This window comes from Pelobates fuscus, chromosome 11 (assembly GCF_036172605.1).
Source record: "Pelobates fuscus isolate aPelFus1 chromosome 11, aPelFus1.pri, whole genome shotgun sequence".
NCBI classification, from domain to species: Eukaryota; Metazoa; Chordata; class Amphibia; order Anura; family Pelobatidae; genus Pelobates; species Pelobates fuscus.
Genome location: NC_086327.1, coordinates 23,047,963 through 23,064,365, shown reverse-complemented (window position 1 = coordinate 23,064,365; position 16,403 = coordinate 23,047,963).

Genomic DNA, 16,403 nt, shown 5'->3' with positions numbered 1-16,403 from the left:
GCCGCTGAGGACGCAGACAACCTACCCCTCCCTGACCTTCTCGCCCGAGAAACCCTCCAAGAGGATCTAGCAGCCGTACAGTTAGGAGAGCGCTTAAATCCCCAGGAGAAAGCCCAGGCCCAAAGTTTAATTAGGGAAAAAGGAGCCACTTTTTCCAACCTCCCCGGATATACCCCGTTAGCTACTCATCGAGTGGAAACCCTAGATCAGACCCCGCTCCGTCAACCGCCCTACCGCATTCCCGAAGCAGTGAGGGGGAACATGTACAAGGAGCTTAAGGAAATGCTGCAGTTAGGAGTAATTGAGTGGTACTCGTGCCGAAGCGGGATGGAACCACCCGCTTCTGCGTGGATTACCGGAGGCTCAATGATAAAACCGTGTCTGACGCCTATCCCATGCCCCGGATAGACGAGTTATTAGACAAAATGGCCAGGGACCATTGACCTTTGCAAGGGGTATTGGCAAATCCCGTTAGCCGAGGACGCCATTCCCAAATCGGCCTTCGTCACCCCATTTGGCTTGTACCAATTCAAGGTCATGCCATTTGGGATGAAGAATGCCCCGGCCACCTTCCAGAGGATGGTGGACCGACTATTAGATGGGTTTCAGGAATACGCTTGCGCCTACTTAGATGACATAGCGATCTTTAGTTATTCCTGGACAGATCACCTGAACCACATAGGGGCCGTCCTAGACCGCATCAGAGAGGCCGGATTAACCCTTAAACCCAGTAAATGCCATATAGGGATGGCAGAGGTCCAATACCTTCCGGACGTCATGCTATAAAAGGAAGTAACTCCCTCGCGGCCGGCTTAGCATGACCGGATGGACCGCGAGGAAGAGGGGAATCAGCCCGTCCGGATGGATAAACGACTAAGTCTCTACCTCTCTCGGAGGTAGAGACCTCAGGTACCCTGACATTTATACACCATGCTAGTTGTTACGGACCATTTCAGCAGACAAGGGGTTAAAATCCGTTTAGGCGATATGCCCCTTTCTGAGAGACAGGCACAGCTACTGCAGAACACCAAACTCCCGAACTGGATACAAAATAGCACTCCAAACTGGAACCTCACGAATAGCTGCTAGCAGACGAACAGGAAAAGCATACATCAGCTTACACTCCTGGCAATCAGTCTCCAACAGCATACAGTGAATCCCCCCCAAGAACGAGACAAGGCTCCGTGTTGAGGGTCAAGCAGTGGTCTGAGGTGCTGGCACACCCAGCCTGGTTTTTACTACAGTCTTTTCAAATACAGGACTGCCCACAGGGAGGTATAAAACAACCAATCACATATCAGTTACATCCCACATATTCCCTCCCCTTATCCTGAGAGGAAACCACATACAGTTAAAACATACTTTCTACCCAACTTTCATGACTCTAAAACCATACATCACATTCACATAAAAATTACATATTCACAATCAATCCATTCAGGGGAACAACATATTAAATAAATGGCATGAATCAGACCAGCGGTTCACAAGTTAGTAAAGTATCTTTTGGGCCCTGGCTGGCACATGAAAATAATCCAATTACCGTATATACTCGAGTATAAGCCGACCCGAATATAAGCCGAGGCCCCTAATTTTACCCCCAAAAACTGGGAAAACTTATTGACTCGAGTATAAGACTAGGGTGGGAAATGCAGCAGCTACTGGTAAATTTCTAAATAAAATTGGATCCTAAAAAAATTATATTAATTGATTTTTTATTTACAGTGTGTGTATATAATGAATGCAGTGTGTGTGTATGAATGCAGTGTGTGTGTATGAATGCAGTGTGTGCGTATGAGAGTGCAGTGTGTATGGGTGCAGTGTGTATGGGTGCAGTGTGTGTGTATGAGTGCAGAGTGTGTGTATGAGTGCAGTGTGTGTGTATGAGTGCAGTGTGTGTGTATGAGTGCAGTGTGTGCAGTGTGTGTATGAGTGCAGTGTGTGTATATGAATGCAGTGTGTATATGAGTGCAGTGTGTGTGTGAATGCAGTGTGTATATGAGTGCAGTGTGTGTGTGAATGCAGTGTGTATATGAGTGCAGTGTGTGTATATGAATGCAGTGTGTATATGAATGCAGTGTGAGTGCAGTGTGTGTGTGAATGCAGTGTGTGTATATGAATGCAGTGTGAGTGCAGTGTGTGTGTGTGAATGCAGTGTGTATATGAGTGCAGTGTGTGTATGAGTGCAGTGTGTGTATGAGTGCAGTGTGTGTATGAGTGCAGTGTGTGCAGTGTATGTATGAGTGCAGTGTGTGTGTGTGAATGCAGTGTGTATATGAGTGCAGTGTGTGTGTGTGTGAATGCAGTGTGTATATGAGTGCAGTGTGTGTGTGTGTGTGAGTGATGCAGAGTGTGATGCAGAGCCTTGGTGGGGGGTGGGCATTTTAATATATTTTTTATTATTATTATTTTCATTTTTTTTGTTATATAATTTTTTTTATTACTATTTTTATTATTGTATTATTATTATTTTCATTTTTTTTTGTTATATTATTAATTAATTTATTTTTATTACTATTATACATTTTTTTTGTCCCCCCTCCCTGCTCGCTAGCGTGCCAGGGAGGGGGGCTCCTTCCCTGGTGGTCCAGTGGCATTGGTAGGGAGAGGGGGGCTGTCAGAAGGAGAAGGAGAGAGCTGACAGTAGCTGCAGGAGAGGTAAGTAAACTCTCTGACAGCCCCCACAGCCCCAGTCTGTATTATGGCAATGCAAATTGCCATAATACAGACTATTGACTCGAGTATAAGCCAAGTTGGGGTTTTTCAGCACAAAAAATGTGCTGAAAAACTCGGCTTATACTCGAGTATATACGGTATATCCAGGGATAGAGGCAGACTCCATTGAGCACATGGTTGCAAAAATACATAAAACTACACAATGCCACAATTACTACATAAAACATATACATGCAACATATCCCCAGATAGCTTAGGCCTGAGCGCACATTATCGAATGGTGCTCAGACCACACACATACAGTTCAATTGCCATGGAGCTAAAGTCTTTCCCATAGTCTTTCATTATATGCATGGGCTCCATTGCATTGCTATCTGGTGTATCACCGCTCACACAGGGCAAGTACCGAATGACCCCACTGTATTTAAAGGGCCAGAATGAGTGACATACACTCTGGTATGGCTGAATACTGTTTTTAAAGGGCCCAATCTCCCAGGGCCATAGTCCAAAGGCAGCAGGCGGGCAACCAGGCTTCTCCAATGCAATGTGGCGAGATTGCTCTTGTCACACTAGTTTTATTGATTTAAGAGTTTAAAATGGAATATATACTTTTTAACACTATAAGACATCCAGTTCTCCTGCATCTTACAAAGTGGTGGTATGGTCCTCCACCATATAATGCTATCCTACTGAGCCATTTGTATAAAAGGCTCTCTACTTGTGAGTATATTTATATTCTTTTACATTACACTACCTTTTTCAACATGTATTTCACTATAAGTGCTTTTCTGTCTTCTGAGTTCCATTACAAGAATATTTGGATATTAGAAGATTCTACACATCTCGATATAAGAGAAGGGTTGCCTTTATGGACTAACACGCTTCTCATACCAGAGCTAGGTAGATTAGCTCTATATATTGTGAGTGTCTCATTTTTATTCAAAGTGATTTATGGTATAAAGGGCTTTACACTATTATGTTTTAAAGGTGTACACACAGAAGTACAACTATCAATTTTTAAGATAATTGTTTTTTTTTGTATTTTAGAAGTGGCGCTGCTTATATTGCACTTTATTCACATATAAGTGTCACATCATGCCATGTTCTGCGGAGATGTCTGGTGATGGCTTCTGGTATCCAGTACTCTTTTCACAATTCTTGTTTAGTTTTTCTTGTTTTTTCTGGTTTTCTATTCTATGTCTGGTTTTCTTTATGCTGGGTTTTTCTGGGTTCATTCCTATAATCCGTCCCTGGAATTCCCAGTCTCCAGGTTTCCTTTAAATGTTTGTTTTATGTTTCCACACCTGTTTGTTTTCCATTATCCTTTTGTTTCAGTCTGGACCTGCAGCAGTGTTTCAAGTCTCTGCCCTTTCTTGCAGGTAAGTGCTATTGTGGTTTAGTATGGTTCTTTTAGCAAACATTAGGCAGTGTAGGACCTGCCGAATATGGGGTTCATTGGCGTTGTGGCAGGCTTATGCAATGTATGATCATATTATGTAACTAAATCCCCATACTTTTCATATATAGTGCTTAGTTATGTCTCCTTGTTTTGCCTATCATATCTTGTCTTGTTTAATTTTGTAATCCCAGTCCATGTACAGTCCTGTCCTGCCCCTGTTTAGTTAATGTTCCCTTATGTATTGTGTACATGTTCTGGGTTTAGCTTCCTATCCTTCTCTGGTTCTGGGTTCTACTAGTTCTGTCTTGTTTTCATGGTGCTCAACACCAGGGGGCGTGCGGTTACCCTGCACCAGACCCTGCTAATCCACTTCCACGCTGTGACTCCTACTCTGAATTTCAGGCACACTGGGGTCCCGGTCCACGCACCGCCACCCGGACAGTGTCTGAGTCCTGGGCACCGTACTGCCACCCGTGACAGATGGCCGTAGGCACTTGGAGTTCGTGGAGTGGACCTTGCAGCGCATGCAAGAGATCCTGTATCTGGACCAGTCTGCCGGAGATGGCTTCCCGGGCACCGGACCGCCACCCTGACAATAAGTGCTACACTTTTGGTTTGGAGGTCTTAGGGTAATTAAAGAAACATTTTAAACAAGGGTACAGTAAATAAAATAAAAAAAAATACTTATAGAGTGACAGTGCCACTTTAATTCCTTGAAAGGGCTGTTTTTATGCACTCTAACGTACTTGGTAAATAGGATAAACGTATGATTGAAATCTCCATTTTGCTAACATAGCTCATGATAATCTTTATACTCCAGTTTATCCCCAGAATAATGCCAGTACTGGTGGAACTATTTTGCAAACACGTTGGCAACCAGTGTAATACTAATAAATGTAAAATGTATAATGTTACAAGCTACTGTCCCATTTTCATAGTCTGATCTTTTATTAAATAGAAACATAAAGGATACCGCACTCTCACAGCTAGACAAAGTCCTCTGTGAAGGTCGAAATGTTGCACATTCAGTTTTCAATAAATCTACCTCTTTGAAGAAACCTTGAGTGCCTGGACCTACTTTTATTAAATACAGTCATTTGGTAGACCTTGGCCTGGTCAGACTTTATCTCATTATGCATTCTGTTGTTATCTACATAAAAAAAATCCCACTCAACAAGCTTGGTTTTGGTAATGCTATTATTTTAATTTATTTGAAAATCACAGGTAGTTTTAGCACTTGCCGATAAATTTGATAGTGCTATAGCAGAGATAAAATGTGTTTTACATTTTTCAGACACATTGAAGAACATTGATTTCAGGTTTTCTCACAGAATTTTCTTCCCCTAAGATCATTGTAGTTTAAAGCTGGTTCGTCAGTCGATGGTCACGCAAATTTAGAAGGATCAAACTTTACATCTGAATATATCTCCTTGTGTGTTAATGAGCCATAGCAATCCACTATCATATGAGAGGTGCTTAAAATTACCACATATTTCCATCTGAGACCACTCAGTCCCAATTGTGTTGGAACTAGAGATTCCTTCTCTGTAGGAAAAAAAAGGTAAAATGATATTAATTATATTTATATTTATTAAGCCATATACAGTACCAAGGTTGCATGTGCTGCTCAGCTGAAGACTACAAGTCATTCCCTGTGCCCAACATATAATATAAAAATTACATTATTGTAGGAAGTAGACATGGCCAGTTGAGTGAATGGTAAGACATAGACAAGAGATAGATTAAAAAAGGAAACAATAACTAATGCAATAAATCTACTTAATCTGCAAGTTTTGAATACAGAATAGTACATACGCTACATTCATGAATTATTGTTTATTTCTGGATGATAGCTCTTTATTTTGCTTCAACACTTTGACACAAAAATGAATCAATACTTTAATAATATATCAGTAAATAATATGAATGTGCAAACAAATCGACCAGGGATTCAGCTTGTATCACTAGAACATAAGCATACAACACAACATAGTGTAATACAGTTAGATTAAAATATTCATTTTATCTTTCAAGGTTGCACTCACAAGTTGATGGATTTTTTCAAGCCCTCAGGTTGCCTCCCCTGTAGTTTGGGGGGTTCTTTCTTTTGTCTGGTTGCCACGCCAATTCCAAATTTAGGAAGTCCACACACTCCCAATGGTTGGTAAGAAAAGGAAATTTATTGGCTTTAAAAGTATAAAAATCAAATCATAAAATGATACTACTGGTCCTACGCGTTTCGTCTCCCTTGGGAAACTTCCTCAGGGACCCAGTATCAAATTTCAGTTAAAACATACAATTTACATACACTGTCAAAACATCAAGTGTACAAATAAGCCTATTTACCCCCTCCCCTCTCAAACCCTTAAATATGTTCAAGCTGGGAGTTCATTGGTGGTGTGGTGGGCGTTGGTGCAGAATCCTCTTCCTATTGGGCTTCTTATTTGTAGTATGGAGGGTGTCTCAGCTGTTTCCATGTACTTCAATCTTTTTTCGCGGTAAAAATCTCCTGTCCGTCTTCACTTCCGGTTCGGCGCACTTCCGTGCGTTCCATTGTGACTTTGTTAAGATGGCCGTGCGTTCCATTGGATTCAGTAGCTCAAATTTGAATCGTTGCCCTCTGGTGGTCGCCAGAGGTAATATCATGGATATGCATGATGTTAACGTCAATTTAGAAGAAAAAATAAATGGAAGGAGACAACATGTTGATTTGCATTCTTTTTCCTTCAAATACTACATATTTTCAGCATATTTTTCAACCATTTTTCTTCATTTCATTCATCAGTTTGCACTTGTCCTTCCTTAAACCTCTATAAAACTTAAATTATATTTTTAATATTTTTAATATTGGATCTTGATGTTAATTATTAGTCTCCCATTATGAAAGGGTTTTCACTAAATATATCCCTATTTTGCCATATTTTCACTATATGCATATATATATATATATCTATTTCGTTATATATAGTCAGGACATTGCATACTGATGAATATCTTTAATGAACACAGTTAACAACCATAATCTATTTTTCAATAACCCTCTTATCTCCTATTTATATATTAATTTTTCTCAATATTTTTATTTTTATTATTATTGATATACAATTACTATTATTAATGTCTTCATTTCTGAACAAATGTTTCCAAATATTAATTACTTTTGTGTATGCATTATGCCTCTCTCCTTTGAGTACTTATTTTAATCAATTGTTGTATTATTGTCTGTTAGAAATCCTAAACATTAGAATGGAACAAAGAATATAAATATACATATGTGTATGTTGTTTACGTGTATGTCTTGCATACCTCCTAAAAAACCTTTTTTCATTTTTTTATTTTTATTTGTTTTTTTATTTTATTTTTTTATATTTTTATATATTCCATTATTTTTCATTCTTCTTGTCTATTTGATGTCTATTCTCTAATTTCTATAGAAATACCTTTCAACCAGGTGAATACCTCATAACTGTTAATTCAGGAAGCACACTAAGTCCACATCGACATTCAATCCCTTAGGATTAAGTGTCTGTAATTTGTGGATCCAGTATGTCTCCCTCTGAGCCAGCTTTTGATCTCTATTACCTCCCCTCCAATGTGGGGAAATTTTTTCTATAGCTGTACATCTTAGTTTCTTTAAATTGAACAAGGGGCAGGAATTGCAGTGGGTCGGTACTGAATGGGTTTTTAAATCTTTTTTGATGTTGTTAATGTGTTCCATTGCTCTGATTTTAAAAGCCCTTTTTGTGCGGCCTATATATTGCTTACCGCACGGACACTGTAGTAAATATACCACATAGTCCGTGAGGCAGCCAATATTGTTTTTTATCGGGAAACTTTCTCCTGTGATATTGCTTTTAAAGTGTGTATTGGTTCCCAAATTAGCAGTCGAGCATGCTTTACATTTTTTACATCCTTTAAACCCATTTGTTTCCTTTTTTAAAAGATCTTTTTTTTGTTTTATGGCATAACTTGGAGCCAAAAGATTTTTCAGATTTTTATTTTTTCTATATATTAATGTTGGTTTTTTCGGCAATATCTCTCCCAAGAGGGGGTCTTCCAGCAGGATTGGCCAAAATTTTTCCAAACTTTTTTTGATTTTAAAATGATCGGTATTGTATTGAGTTATGAAAGCTGTACGAAATTTCTCTCCATCCTGCTTAATTTTTATATTATTTTGTAATAATTCCTCCCTTCCTTTTCCTGACATGATTCTAATTTCCTTGTCTATTGAATTTTTATTATAACCCTTTTTAACCAACTTTTTCTTTATATGATCTGCCTGCTGTATGAAGTCATCAGGATGGGAACAGTTACGTCTCACCCTCGTCAGTTGTCCTTTTGCAATTCCCCTCAACCATGGTTGGTGGTGGCAGCTTTTTTTTATTTTATCCCCAAAATTCACAAAAATCTACATACTCCGCCGGGAAGACCCATTATTAGTGGGATAGATTCCATAACGGCCAATCTATCTGCCTTCGTGGACTCATACCTTCAACCATATGCCCAAGAGGCCTTATCTTATACGAAAGACACTAAATCTTTTTTACAGGAAATAGAAAATTTAGAATGGCAGGATAACTACAGTTGGGCCACGTTGGACGTGGCATCTCTCTACACGGTGATAAGTCACACTTTGGGGTTGGAAGCAATCAACCACTTTATGAGTAAAGACAAAGATTTGTCTAATCATACAAAAGAATTTATTTGGAAAGCAGTAGAATTTATTTTGAAACACAATTATTTTTACTTTGATGGGTGTTTTTATTTACAAACCACGGGGACCGCCATGGGCACCAGGTTCGCCCCCAGTTATGCCAACACATACATGAGAAGATGGGAGGATCTTTCTGTATGGCGAGGGCATGACTGGGTGGCGGATCTGGTCCTATGGCGGAGGTTTATTGATGATGTGCTAATTATTTGGAAGGGCACACACACGTCGTTTGTATCTTTTGTAGGTTATCTAAATGATAACGACTACAACTTACGTTTTTCACCAATTTGGAATAAAAATGAAATACACTTTTTGGATTTGACTCTATTTGGAGAAGGAAGGGAGATAAAAACCAAATGTTATTTCAAGCCGACGGATGGGAACAGTTACGTCCACAAAAAAAGCTGCCACCACCAACCATGGTTGAGGGGAATTGCAAAAGGACAACTGACGAGGGTGAGACGTAACTGTTCCCATCCTGATGACTTCATACAGCAGGCAGATCATATAAAGAAAAAGTTGGTTAAAAAGGGTTATAATAAAAATTCAATAGACAAGGAAATTAGAATCATGTCAGGAAAAGGAAGGGAGGAATTATTACAAAATAATATAAAAATTAAGCAGGATGGAGAGAAATTTCGTACAGCTTTCATAACTCAATACAATACCGATCATTTTAAAATCAAAAAAAGTTTGGAAAAATTTTGGCCAATCCTGCTGGAAGACCCCCTCTTGGGAGAGATATTGCCGAAAAAACCAACATTAATATATAGAAAAAATAAAAATCTGAAAAATCTTTTGGCTCCAAGTTATGCCATAAAACAAAAAAAAGATCTTTTAAAAAAGGAAACAAATGGGTTTAAAGGATGTAAAAAATGTAAAGCATGCTCGACTGCTAATTTGGGAACCAATACACACTTTAAAAGCAATATCACAGGAGAAAATTTCCCGATAAAAAACAATATTGGCTGCCTCACTGACTATGTGGTATATTTACTACAGTGTCCGTGCGGTAAGCAATATATAGGCCGCACAAAAAGGGCTTTTAAAATCAGAGCAATGGAACACATTAACAACATCAAAAAAGATTTAAAAACCCATTCAGTACCGACCCACTGCAATTCCTGCCCCTTGTTCAATTTAAAGAAACTAAGATGTACAGCTATAGAAAAAATTTCCCCACATTGGAGGGGAGGTAATAGAGATCAAAAGCTGGCTCAGAGGGAGACATACTGGATCCACAAATTACAGACACTTAATCCTAAGGGATTGAATGTCGATGTGGACTTAGTGTGCTTCCTGAATTAACAGTTATGAGGTATTCACCTGGTTGAAAGGTATTTCTATAGAAATTAGAGAATAGACATCAAATAGACAAGAAGAATGACAAATAATGGAATATATAAAAATATAAAAAAAGAAAATAAAAAAACAAATAAAAATAAAAAAATGAAAAAAGGTTTTTTAGGAGGTATGCAAGACATACACGTAAACAACATACACATATGTATATTTATATTCTTTGTTCCATTCTAATGTTTAGGATTTCTAACAGACAATAATACAACAATTGATTAAAATAAGTACTCAAAGGAGAGAGGCATAATGCATACACAAAAGTAATTAATATTTGGAAACATTTGTTCAGAAATGAAGACATTAATAATAGTAATTGTATATCAATAATAATAAAAATAAAAATATTGAGAAAAATTAATATATAAATAGGAGATAAGAGGGTTATTGAAAAATAGATTATGGTTGTTAACTGTGTTCATTAAAGATATTCATCAGTATGCAATGTCCTGACTATATATAACGAAATAGATATATATATATATATATGCATATAGTGAAAATATGGCAAAATAGGGATATATTTAGTGAAAACCCTTTCATAATGGGAGACTAATAATTAACATCAAGATCCAATATTAAAAATATTAAAAATATAATTTAAGTTTTATAGAGGTTTAAGGAAGGACAAGTGCAAACTGATGAATGAAATGAAGAAAAATGGTTGAAAAATATGCTGAAAATATGTAGTATTTGAAGGAAAAAGAATGCAAATCAACATGTTGTCTCCTTCCATTTATTTTTTCTTCTAAATTGACGTTAACATCATGCATATCCATGATATTACCTCTGGCGACCACCAGAGGGCAACGATTCAAATTTGAGCTACTGAATCCAATGGAACGCACGGCCATCTTAACAAAGTCACAATGGAACGCACGGAAGTGCGCCGAACCGGAAGTGAAGACGGACAGGAGATTTTTACCGCGAAAAAAGATTGAAGTACATGGAAACAGCTGAGACACCCTCCATACTACAAATAAGAAGCCCAATAGGAAGAGGATTCTGCACCAACGCCCACCACACCACCAATGAACTCCCAGCTTGAACATATTTAAGGGTTTGAGAGGGGAGGGGGGAAATAGGCTTATTTGTACACTTGATGTTTTGACAGTGTATGTAAATTGTATGTTTTAACTGAAATTTGATACTGGGTCCCTGAGGAAGTTTCCCAAGGGAGACGAAACGCGTAGGACCAGTAGTATCATTTTATGATTTGATTTTTATACTTTTAAAGCCAATAAATTTCCTTTTCTTACCAACCATTGGGAGTGTGTGGACTTCCTAAATTTGGAATTGGCGTGGCAACCAGACAAAAGAAAGAACCCCCCAAACTACAGGGGAGGCAACCTGAGGGCTTGAAAAAATCCATCAACTTGTGAGTGCAACCTTGAAAGATAAAATGAATATTTTAATCTAACTGTATTACACTATGTTGTGTTGTATGCTTATGTTCTAGTGATACAAGCTGAATCCCTGGTCGATTTGTTTGCATTAGTTGTATATGGTCACCAAGTTGGGAGGTGACTAGAGGGAAGCAAGTATCCGAAAAAAGCTAAGTTTTTACTGATATTTTTCCACGGGTGAATAGGTGGAAGCTATACATAATAATATGAATGTATCTGAATGCAGTAACACATAGAAACTAGTGAACATCTGACACCTAGTTAAGATTATCATCTGCATTCTATTGGCGGAGAAAGGGTTTATTCTGATTACTAAATAGCAATTGCTCCTTTGAATTCCATAGGACAATTTATTTCCAATAAGCAGTGTAAATCCTTAGTTTAGTAAGTCAATCAAGCTCTATTTGTGTGGAATAATGGCTGAAATGTAGTGATGGGCTTAAAACAATACGGCCATATGGTGTAACTGAATCTGATATAGGCGATTTTAAGTAGCCTTATAAAATATAAAACTGTATTTTTATGTGTGTGCTGTTCCTTTTTCTGTATTATGACATGAACAAATGTCAAGGCAAAAGCTAATCCCACAGTTCCAGAGTTTTGTACTATACAAAACACTGGAACTGATAAAAAATTATGTAATGATATGATACTCAGTTCAAGTTAGGGACAATAGCCACGTAAAGGAGTACAGATAGCCAGAGGCATCCCCGCGGCATGCCTATGGATTGAGACCGGCAGGGTAGATCCCAGGATCTCCCCTGTCGGCTCATGCAGAGCTGGCGCTATCGGCTCATGCAGAGCTGGCGCTCCGATAGCGCCGGCTCTGCTCTAAACCTCCATGGGCCCGGTGGGGAGATCAGACCGGCCCACAGCAGCATGGAGGGAGGCAGGAGAGGTCCCGGGGAGCTCTAGCCAGCAGCTCCGCCGGGTTCGTCTTGCGAGATGATCTCGCGAGAGTGAACTCTAGCCCCGCAGGCTAGAGTTCACTCTCCACTGGACCACCAGCACCCGCACACATACAGCACCCGCACACATACAGCACCCGCACACATACAGCACCCGCACACATACAGCACCCGCACACACACAGCACACATCCAGCCCCCTTACACACACAGCACCCTCACACACAGCACACATCCAACCCCCTTACACACACAGCACCCTCACACACAGCACACTAACAACACACACACACAAACCACAATATGTGCACAATATATCGGTAAAATGGGACTTAGATTAAAAGTCAGTTTATCAGAGGATCTAAGCAATTTAAGATGAAAATTCAATAAACATTTAGTATCTTTACAATGTAATACTTGCTGAAACTTTTTAAAGGCTTCTCTTAGATTAAAGAAGAGGTGATATCATAATGAACCTAAGAAGGAGAGAAGGGTACTGGATCCATAGATTACAAACCATGTACCCAAATGGGTTATATATTGATATAAATATAATACATAACTAAATATGAGTGAAAAGGCATGAAAACAAAATAAAAATAAATATAATGATATATATATACACACACAAAACACTTTTTTATTCATACCATTTTACTAATTCATATTTTTTCACACATTTTTCATCTTTTTTTTTTTTTAATATATCTGTTTTCCACAGTAGTCATTGTATCCTCCTTTGTGACATGTTGCTATATTATGCCTTTGTGTATGTATCCTTGACAATTTAGTATATTATCAAATTAAGTATTTTATTCTCTTTTTTTGAGTAGTTATTTTAATTAAGATGATGATATGTGTTGTATGGTACCCCTTAGAACACTGAGAGACGTTGTGAACGCAAACGTCTTAACTAGTTCCAGGTTCATAGAGCGCATGACAACAGATGTCTTAGTCCGTGCAGTGCATGATGGCAGACGCCTCACCAATGGAAACTGAAACAATGAATAAGGCATAGAAGAAAAAAGTTTCCAAGAAAACCTGGATCTGATGTCTAATGCCTACATTGTGGGAGATACGTCTAAAATAATCTAGCTCTGTGAGTGCAATCTGAAGATTTAATTTATTAGGTAATGATGCAATACTACTCTATGATTTGTATGCTTTTTGTCTGTGGATTTCCTTTTTGTTTTTGATTAACCTGCATGTACCTGGGAACGTAGTTCAGTAACTGCCATGCAGTTATAATTCCTATATATTTCCTACAAGAGAAGATTTACCTTTTGTATACTAAGTGAACACAGCATGATTTACACATTGTACTAAGCGAGGAACACACTCTAGAATGCCACACTAGCAAACCTTGGGGCTCAGACACCCACTTCAACTAACGAAAAGCGTCACCATACTTAACCCTAATGTAAAGATGCATAGAATGTTAAACCTGAGCAGGGCCGCCATCAGGGGGTGACAACCATAACGGTTGTCACGGGCCCACACGCTTAGGGCCACCCGATGGGCCCTAGATCTTCAGGGGCCCGGTCAGCGCTGTGCCCGTTGTATAGCGCGACCGGGCCCCTTTAAAAAATAAAAAATAAAAAAAAAGCAGCCGCAAGTGCTGCTGGGAGGAAGTGGTCACTTCCTCACTTCCTCCCAGCACACTCCGCGCGGGAGGAGCGCGCGCGCGCCAGTGAAGAGGGAGAGCCAGGCAGTGAAGAGGCAGCCGCACCGACTCCCATCATCCCCAGCCACCCTCCTGCAAAGAAAAGGTAAGAGACAGGAGGGTGGCTTGAAAATGAGCTATGTCTGTCTATGTATGGCTGTATGCATGCATGCATGTCTGTCTGTATGCATGTCTGACTGTATGCATGTCTGACTGTATGCATGTCTGACTGTATGTATGTCTGTCTGTCTGTCTGACTGTATGCATGTATGTCTATGTATGTTTGTATGTATGCAAGTATGTCTGTCTGTAGGCATGTCTATGTATGTATGTATGTCTGTATGTCTGTATGTCATTATATATGCATATATGTATGTCTGTAAGTCAGTATGAATGTATGTCTGCATATTATTATGAACGTATGTCTGTGTGTATGTGTATATGGATGTCTGTATGCATGTATGTCTGTCAGTATGTCTGTATATATGCATGTATGTCAGTCTGAATGCCATTATGAATGTATGTCTGTATGCCATTATGAATGTATGTGTGTATGGATGTCAGTGTCTCTATGTATGTCTGCATGTATGAATGTATGTGTGTGTATGTATGTATGTCAGTGTCTGTATGTATGTGTCTTTATGTCCTCGTGCATGTGTGTCTGTATGTATGTTAGTATGTGTCTGTCTGTCACTATGTATGCCTGTGTGTATGTCCCAGTATGTGTGTGTCAGTATGTATGCCTGTATGCATGTATGTCTGTTTCAGTATGTGTGTCTGTTAGTATGTATCTGTGTCCTTTTGTATCAGTGTGTGCGTGTGTGTATTTGTGTCTGTGTTACCACAGCAACGCTCCAAATCTCGCGAGAGTGAACTCTAGCCCTGGAGCTACGGGCTAGAGTTCACTCTCCCCACTGGAACCACCAATGAATCCCACTGGGACCACCATGGATCTAGAAATGTCCCCCCTCCTCCCAGTAAAGGTAAGAAGGGAGGGGGGACATAATTAATATTTATTTTAATTAAATAAATGTAAAAAAAAGCATATTATAAAAAAGCCCCCCATGCCTTATAACACACTCTCACACCCTACACACACATTGCCCCTCCCACACATATACTGCCCCCCCATCCACACACTGCCCCACATACACATACACTGCCCCCCGTACACATACACTGCCCCCGTACACATACACTGCCCCCATTCACATACACTGCCCCCCGTACACATACACTGCCCCCGTACACATACACTGCCACCCATACACATACACTGCCACCCATACACACACACTGCCCCCCATACACACACACTGCCCCCCCATACACACACACTGCCCCCCCATACACACACTGCCCCCCCATACACACACACTGCCCCTATACACATACTGACCCCCATACACACACTGCTCCCCACATACACTCTTCCCCCCCATACACACACACTGCCCCAGACACACATACACTGCCCCCCATACACACATTGCCCCCCCATATACACATACACTGCAACTGTCACACACACATACTGACACACACATACACTGCCCCCCTAACACACACACTGCACCCCTGACATACACTGCCGCCCTCACTCACACACTGCAACCTTCACACACTGTCCCCCTCACACACATTGCACCACTCACACACACCACTGCTCCTATGCCCTATGACAGCCCCATTTCCCAGCAGACCTCAGGTAAGTTGTCAAACTGTTCTTAAATGGTTTTAAATGGCTACTTACTCTGGGAGGGGATCCTGGCACTATTGGCACCATAACCACTACACTGAGCTGTAGTGGTTATTGTGTCTGGATTATTTAGTTAAATAATCTACAAGTGCCCCTCCCGAGATCAGGCTCTGGGTCCGCCACTGACCCAGTGGGCATATTTGGAGGCGGGCCACAGGGGGCCCAGACCCTGAGCTGAGTTAGGGGCCCCCAAATTTCTGGTGGCCGCCCTGAACCTGAGGCATTCCCATAACCTGCTAATACACTTAAGCTTGAACACGTATGCTTGCTCACTCAGTGCCCAGGACACACGTCAGTTAAGATGAGTACTAAGCCATGGAGATTCTTAGCTACTGACAATTCTCACTCTACTACTGTTATCCGTTTGTCATTAAACTACAAAAAATGTGCAATTCCAACTAATGCCATGTTACTGATATCCTATATTTGTCGTACTATGCTTGATAGAGCTGTTGTGGCATTTGAAGCTTGACTGTACACACTTGCACGATAGAAAAAAAAAACTGCAATAATTGCAGGGTT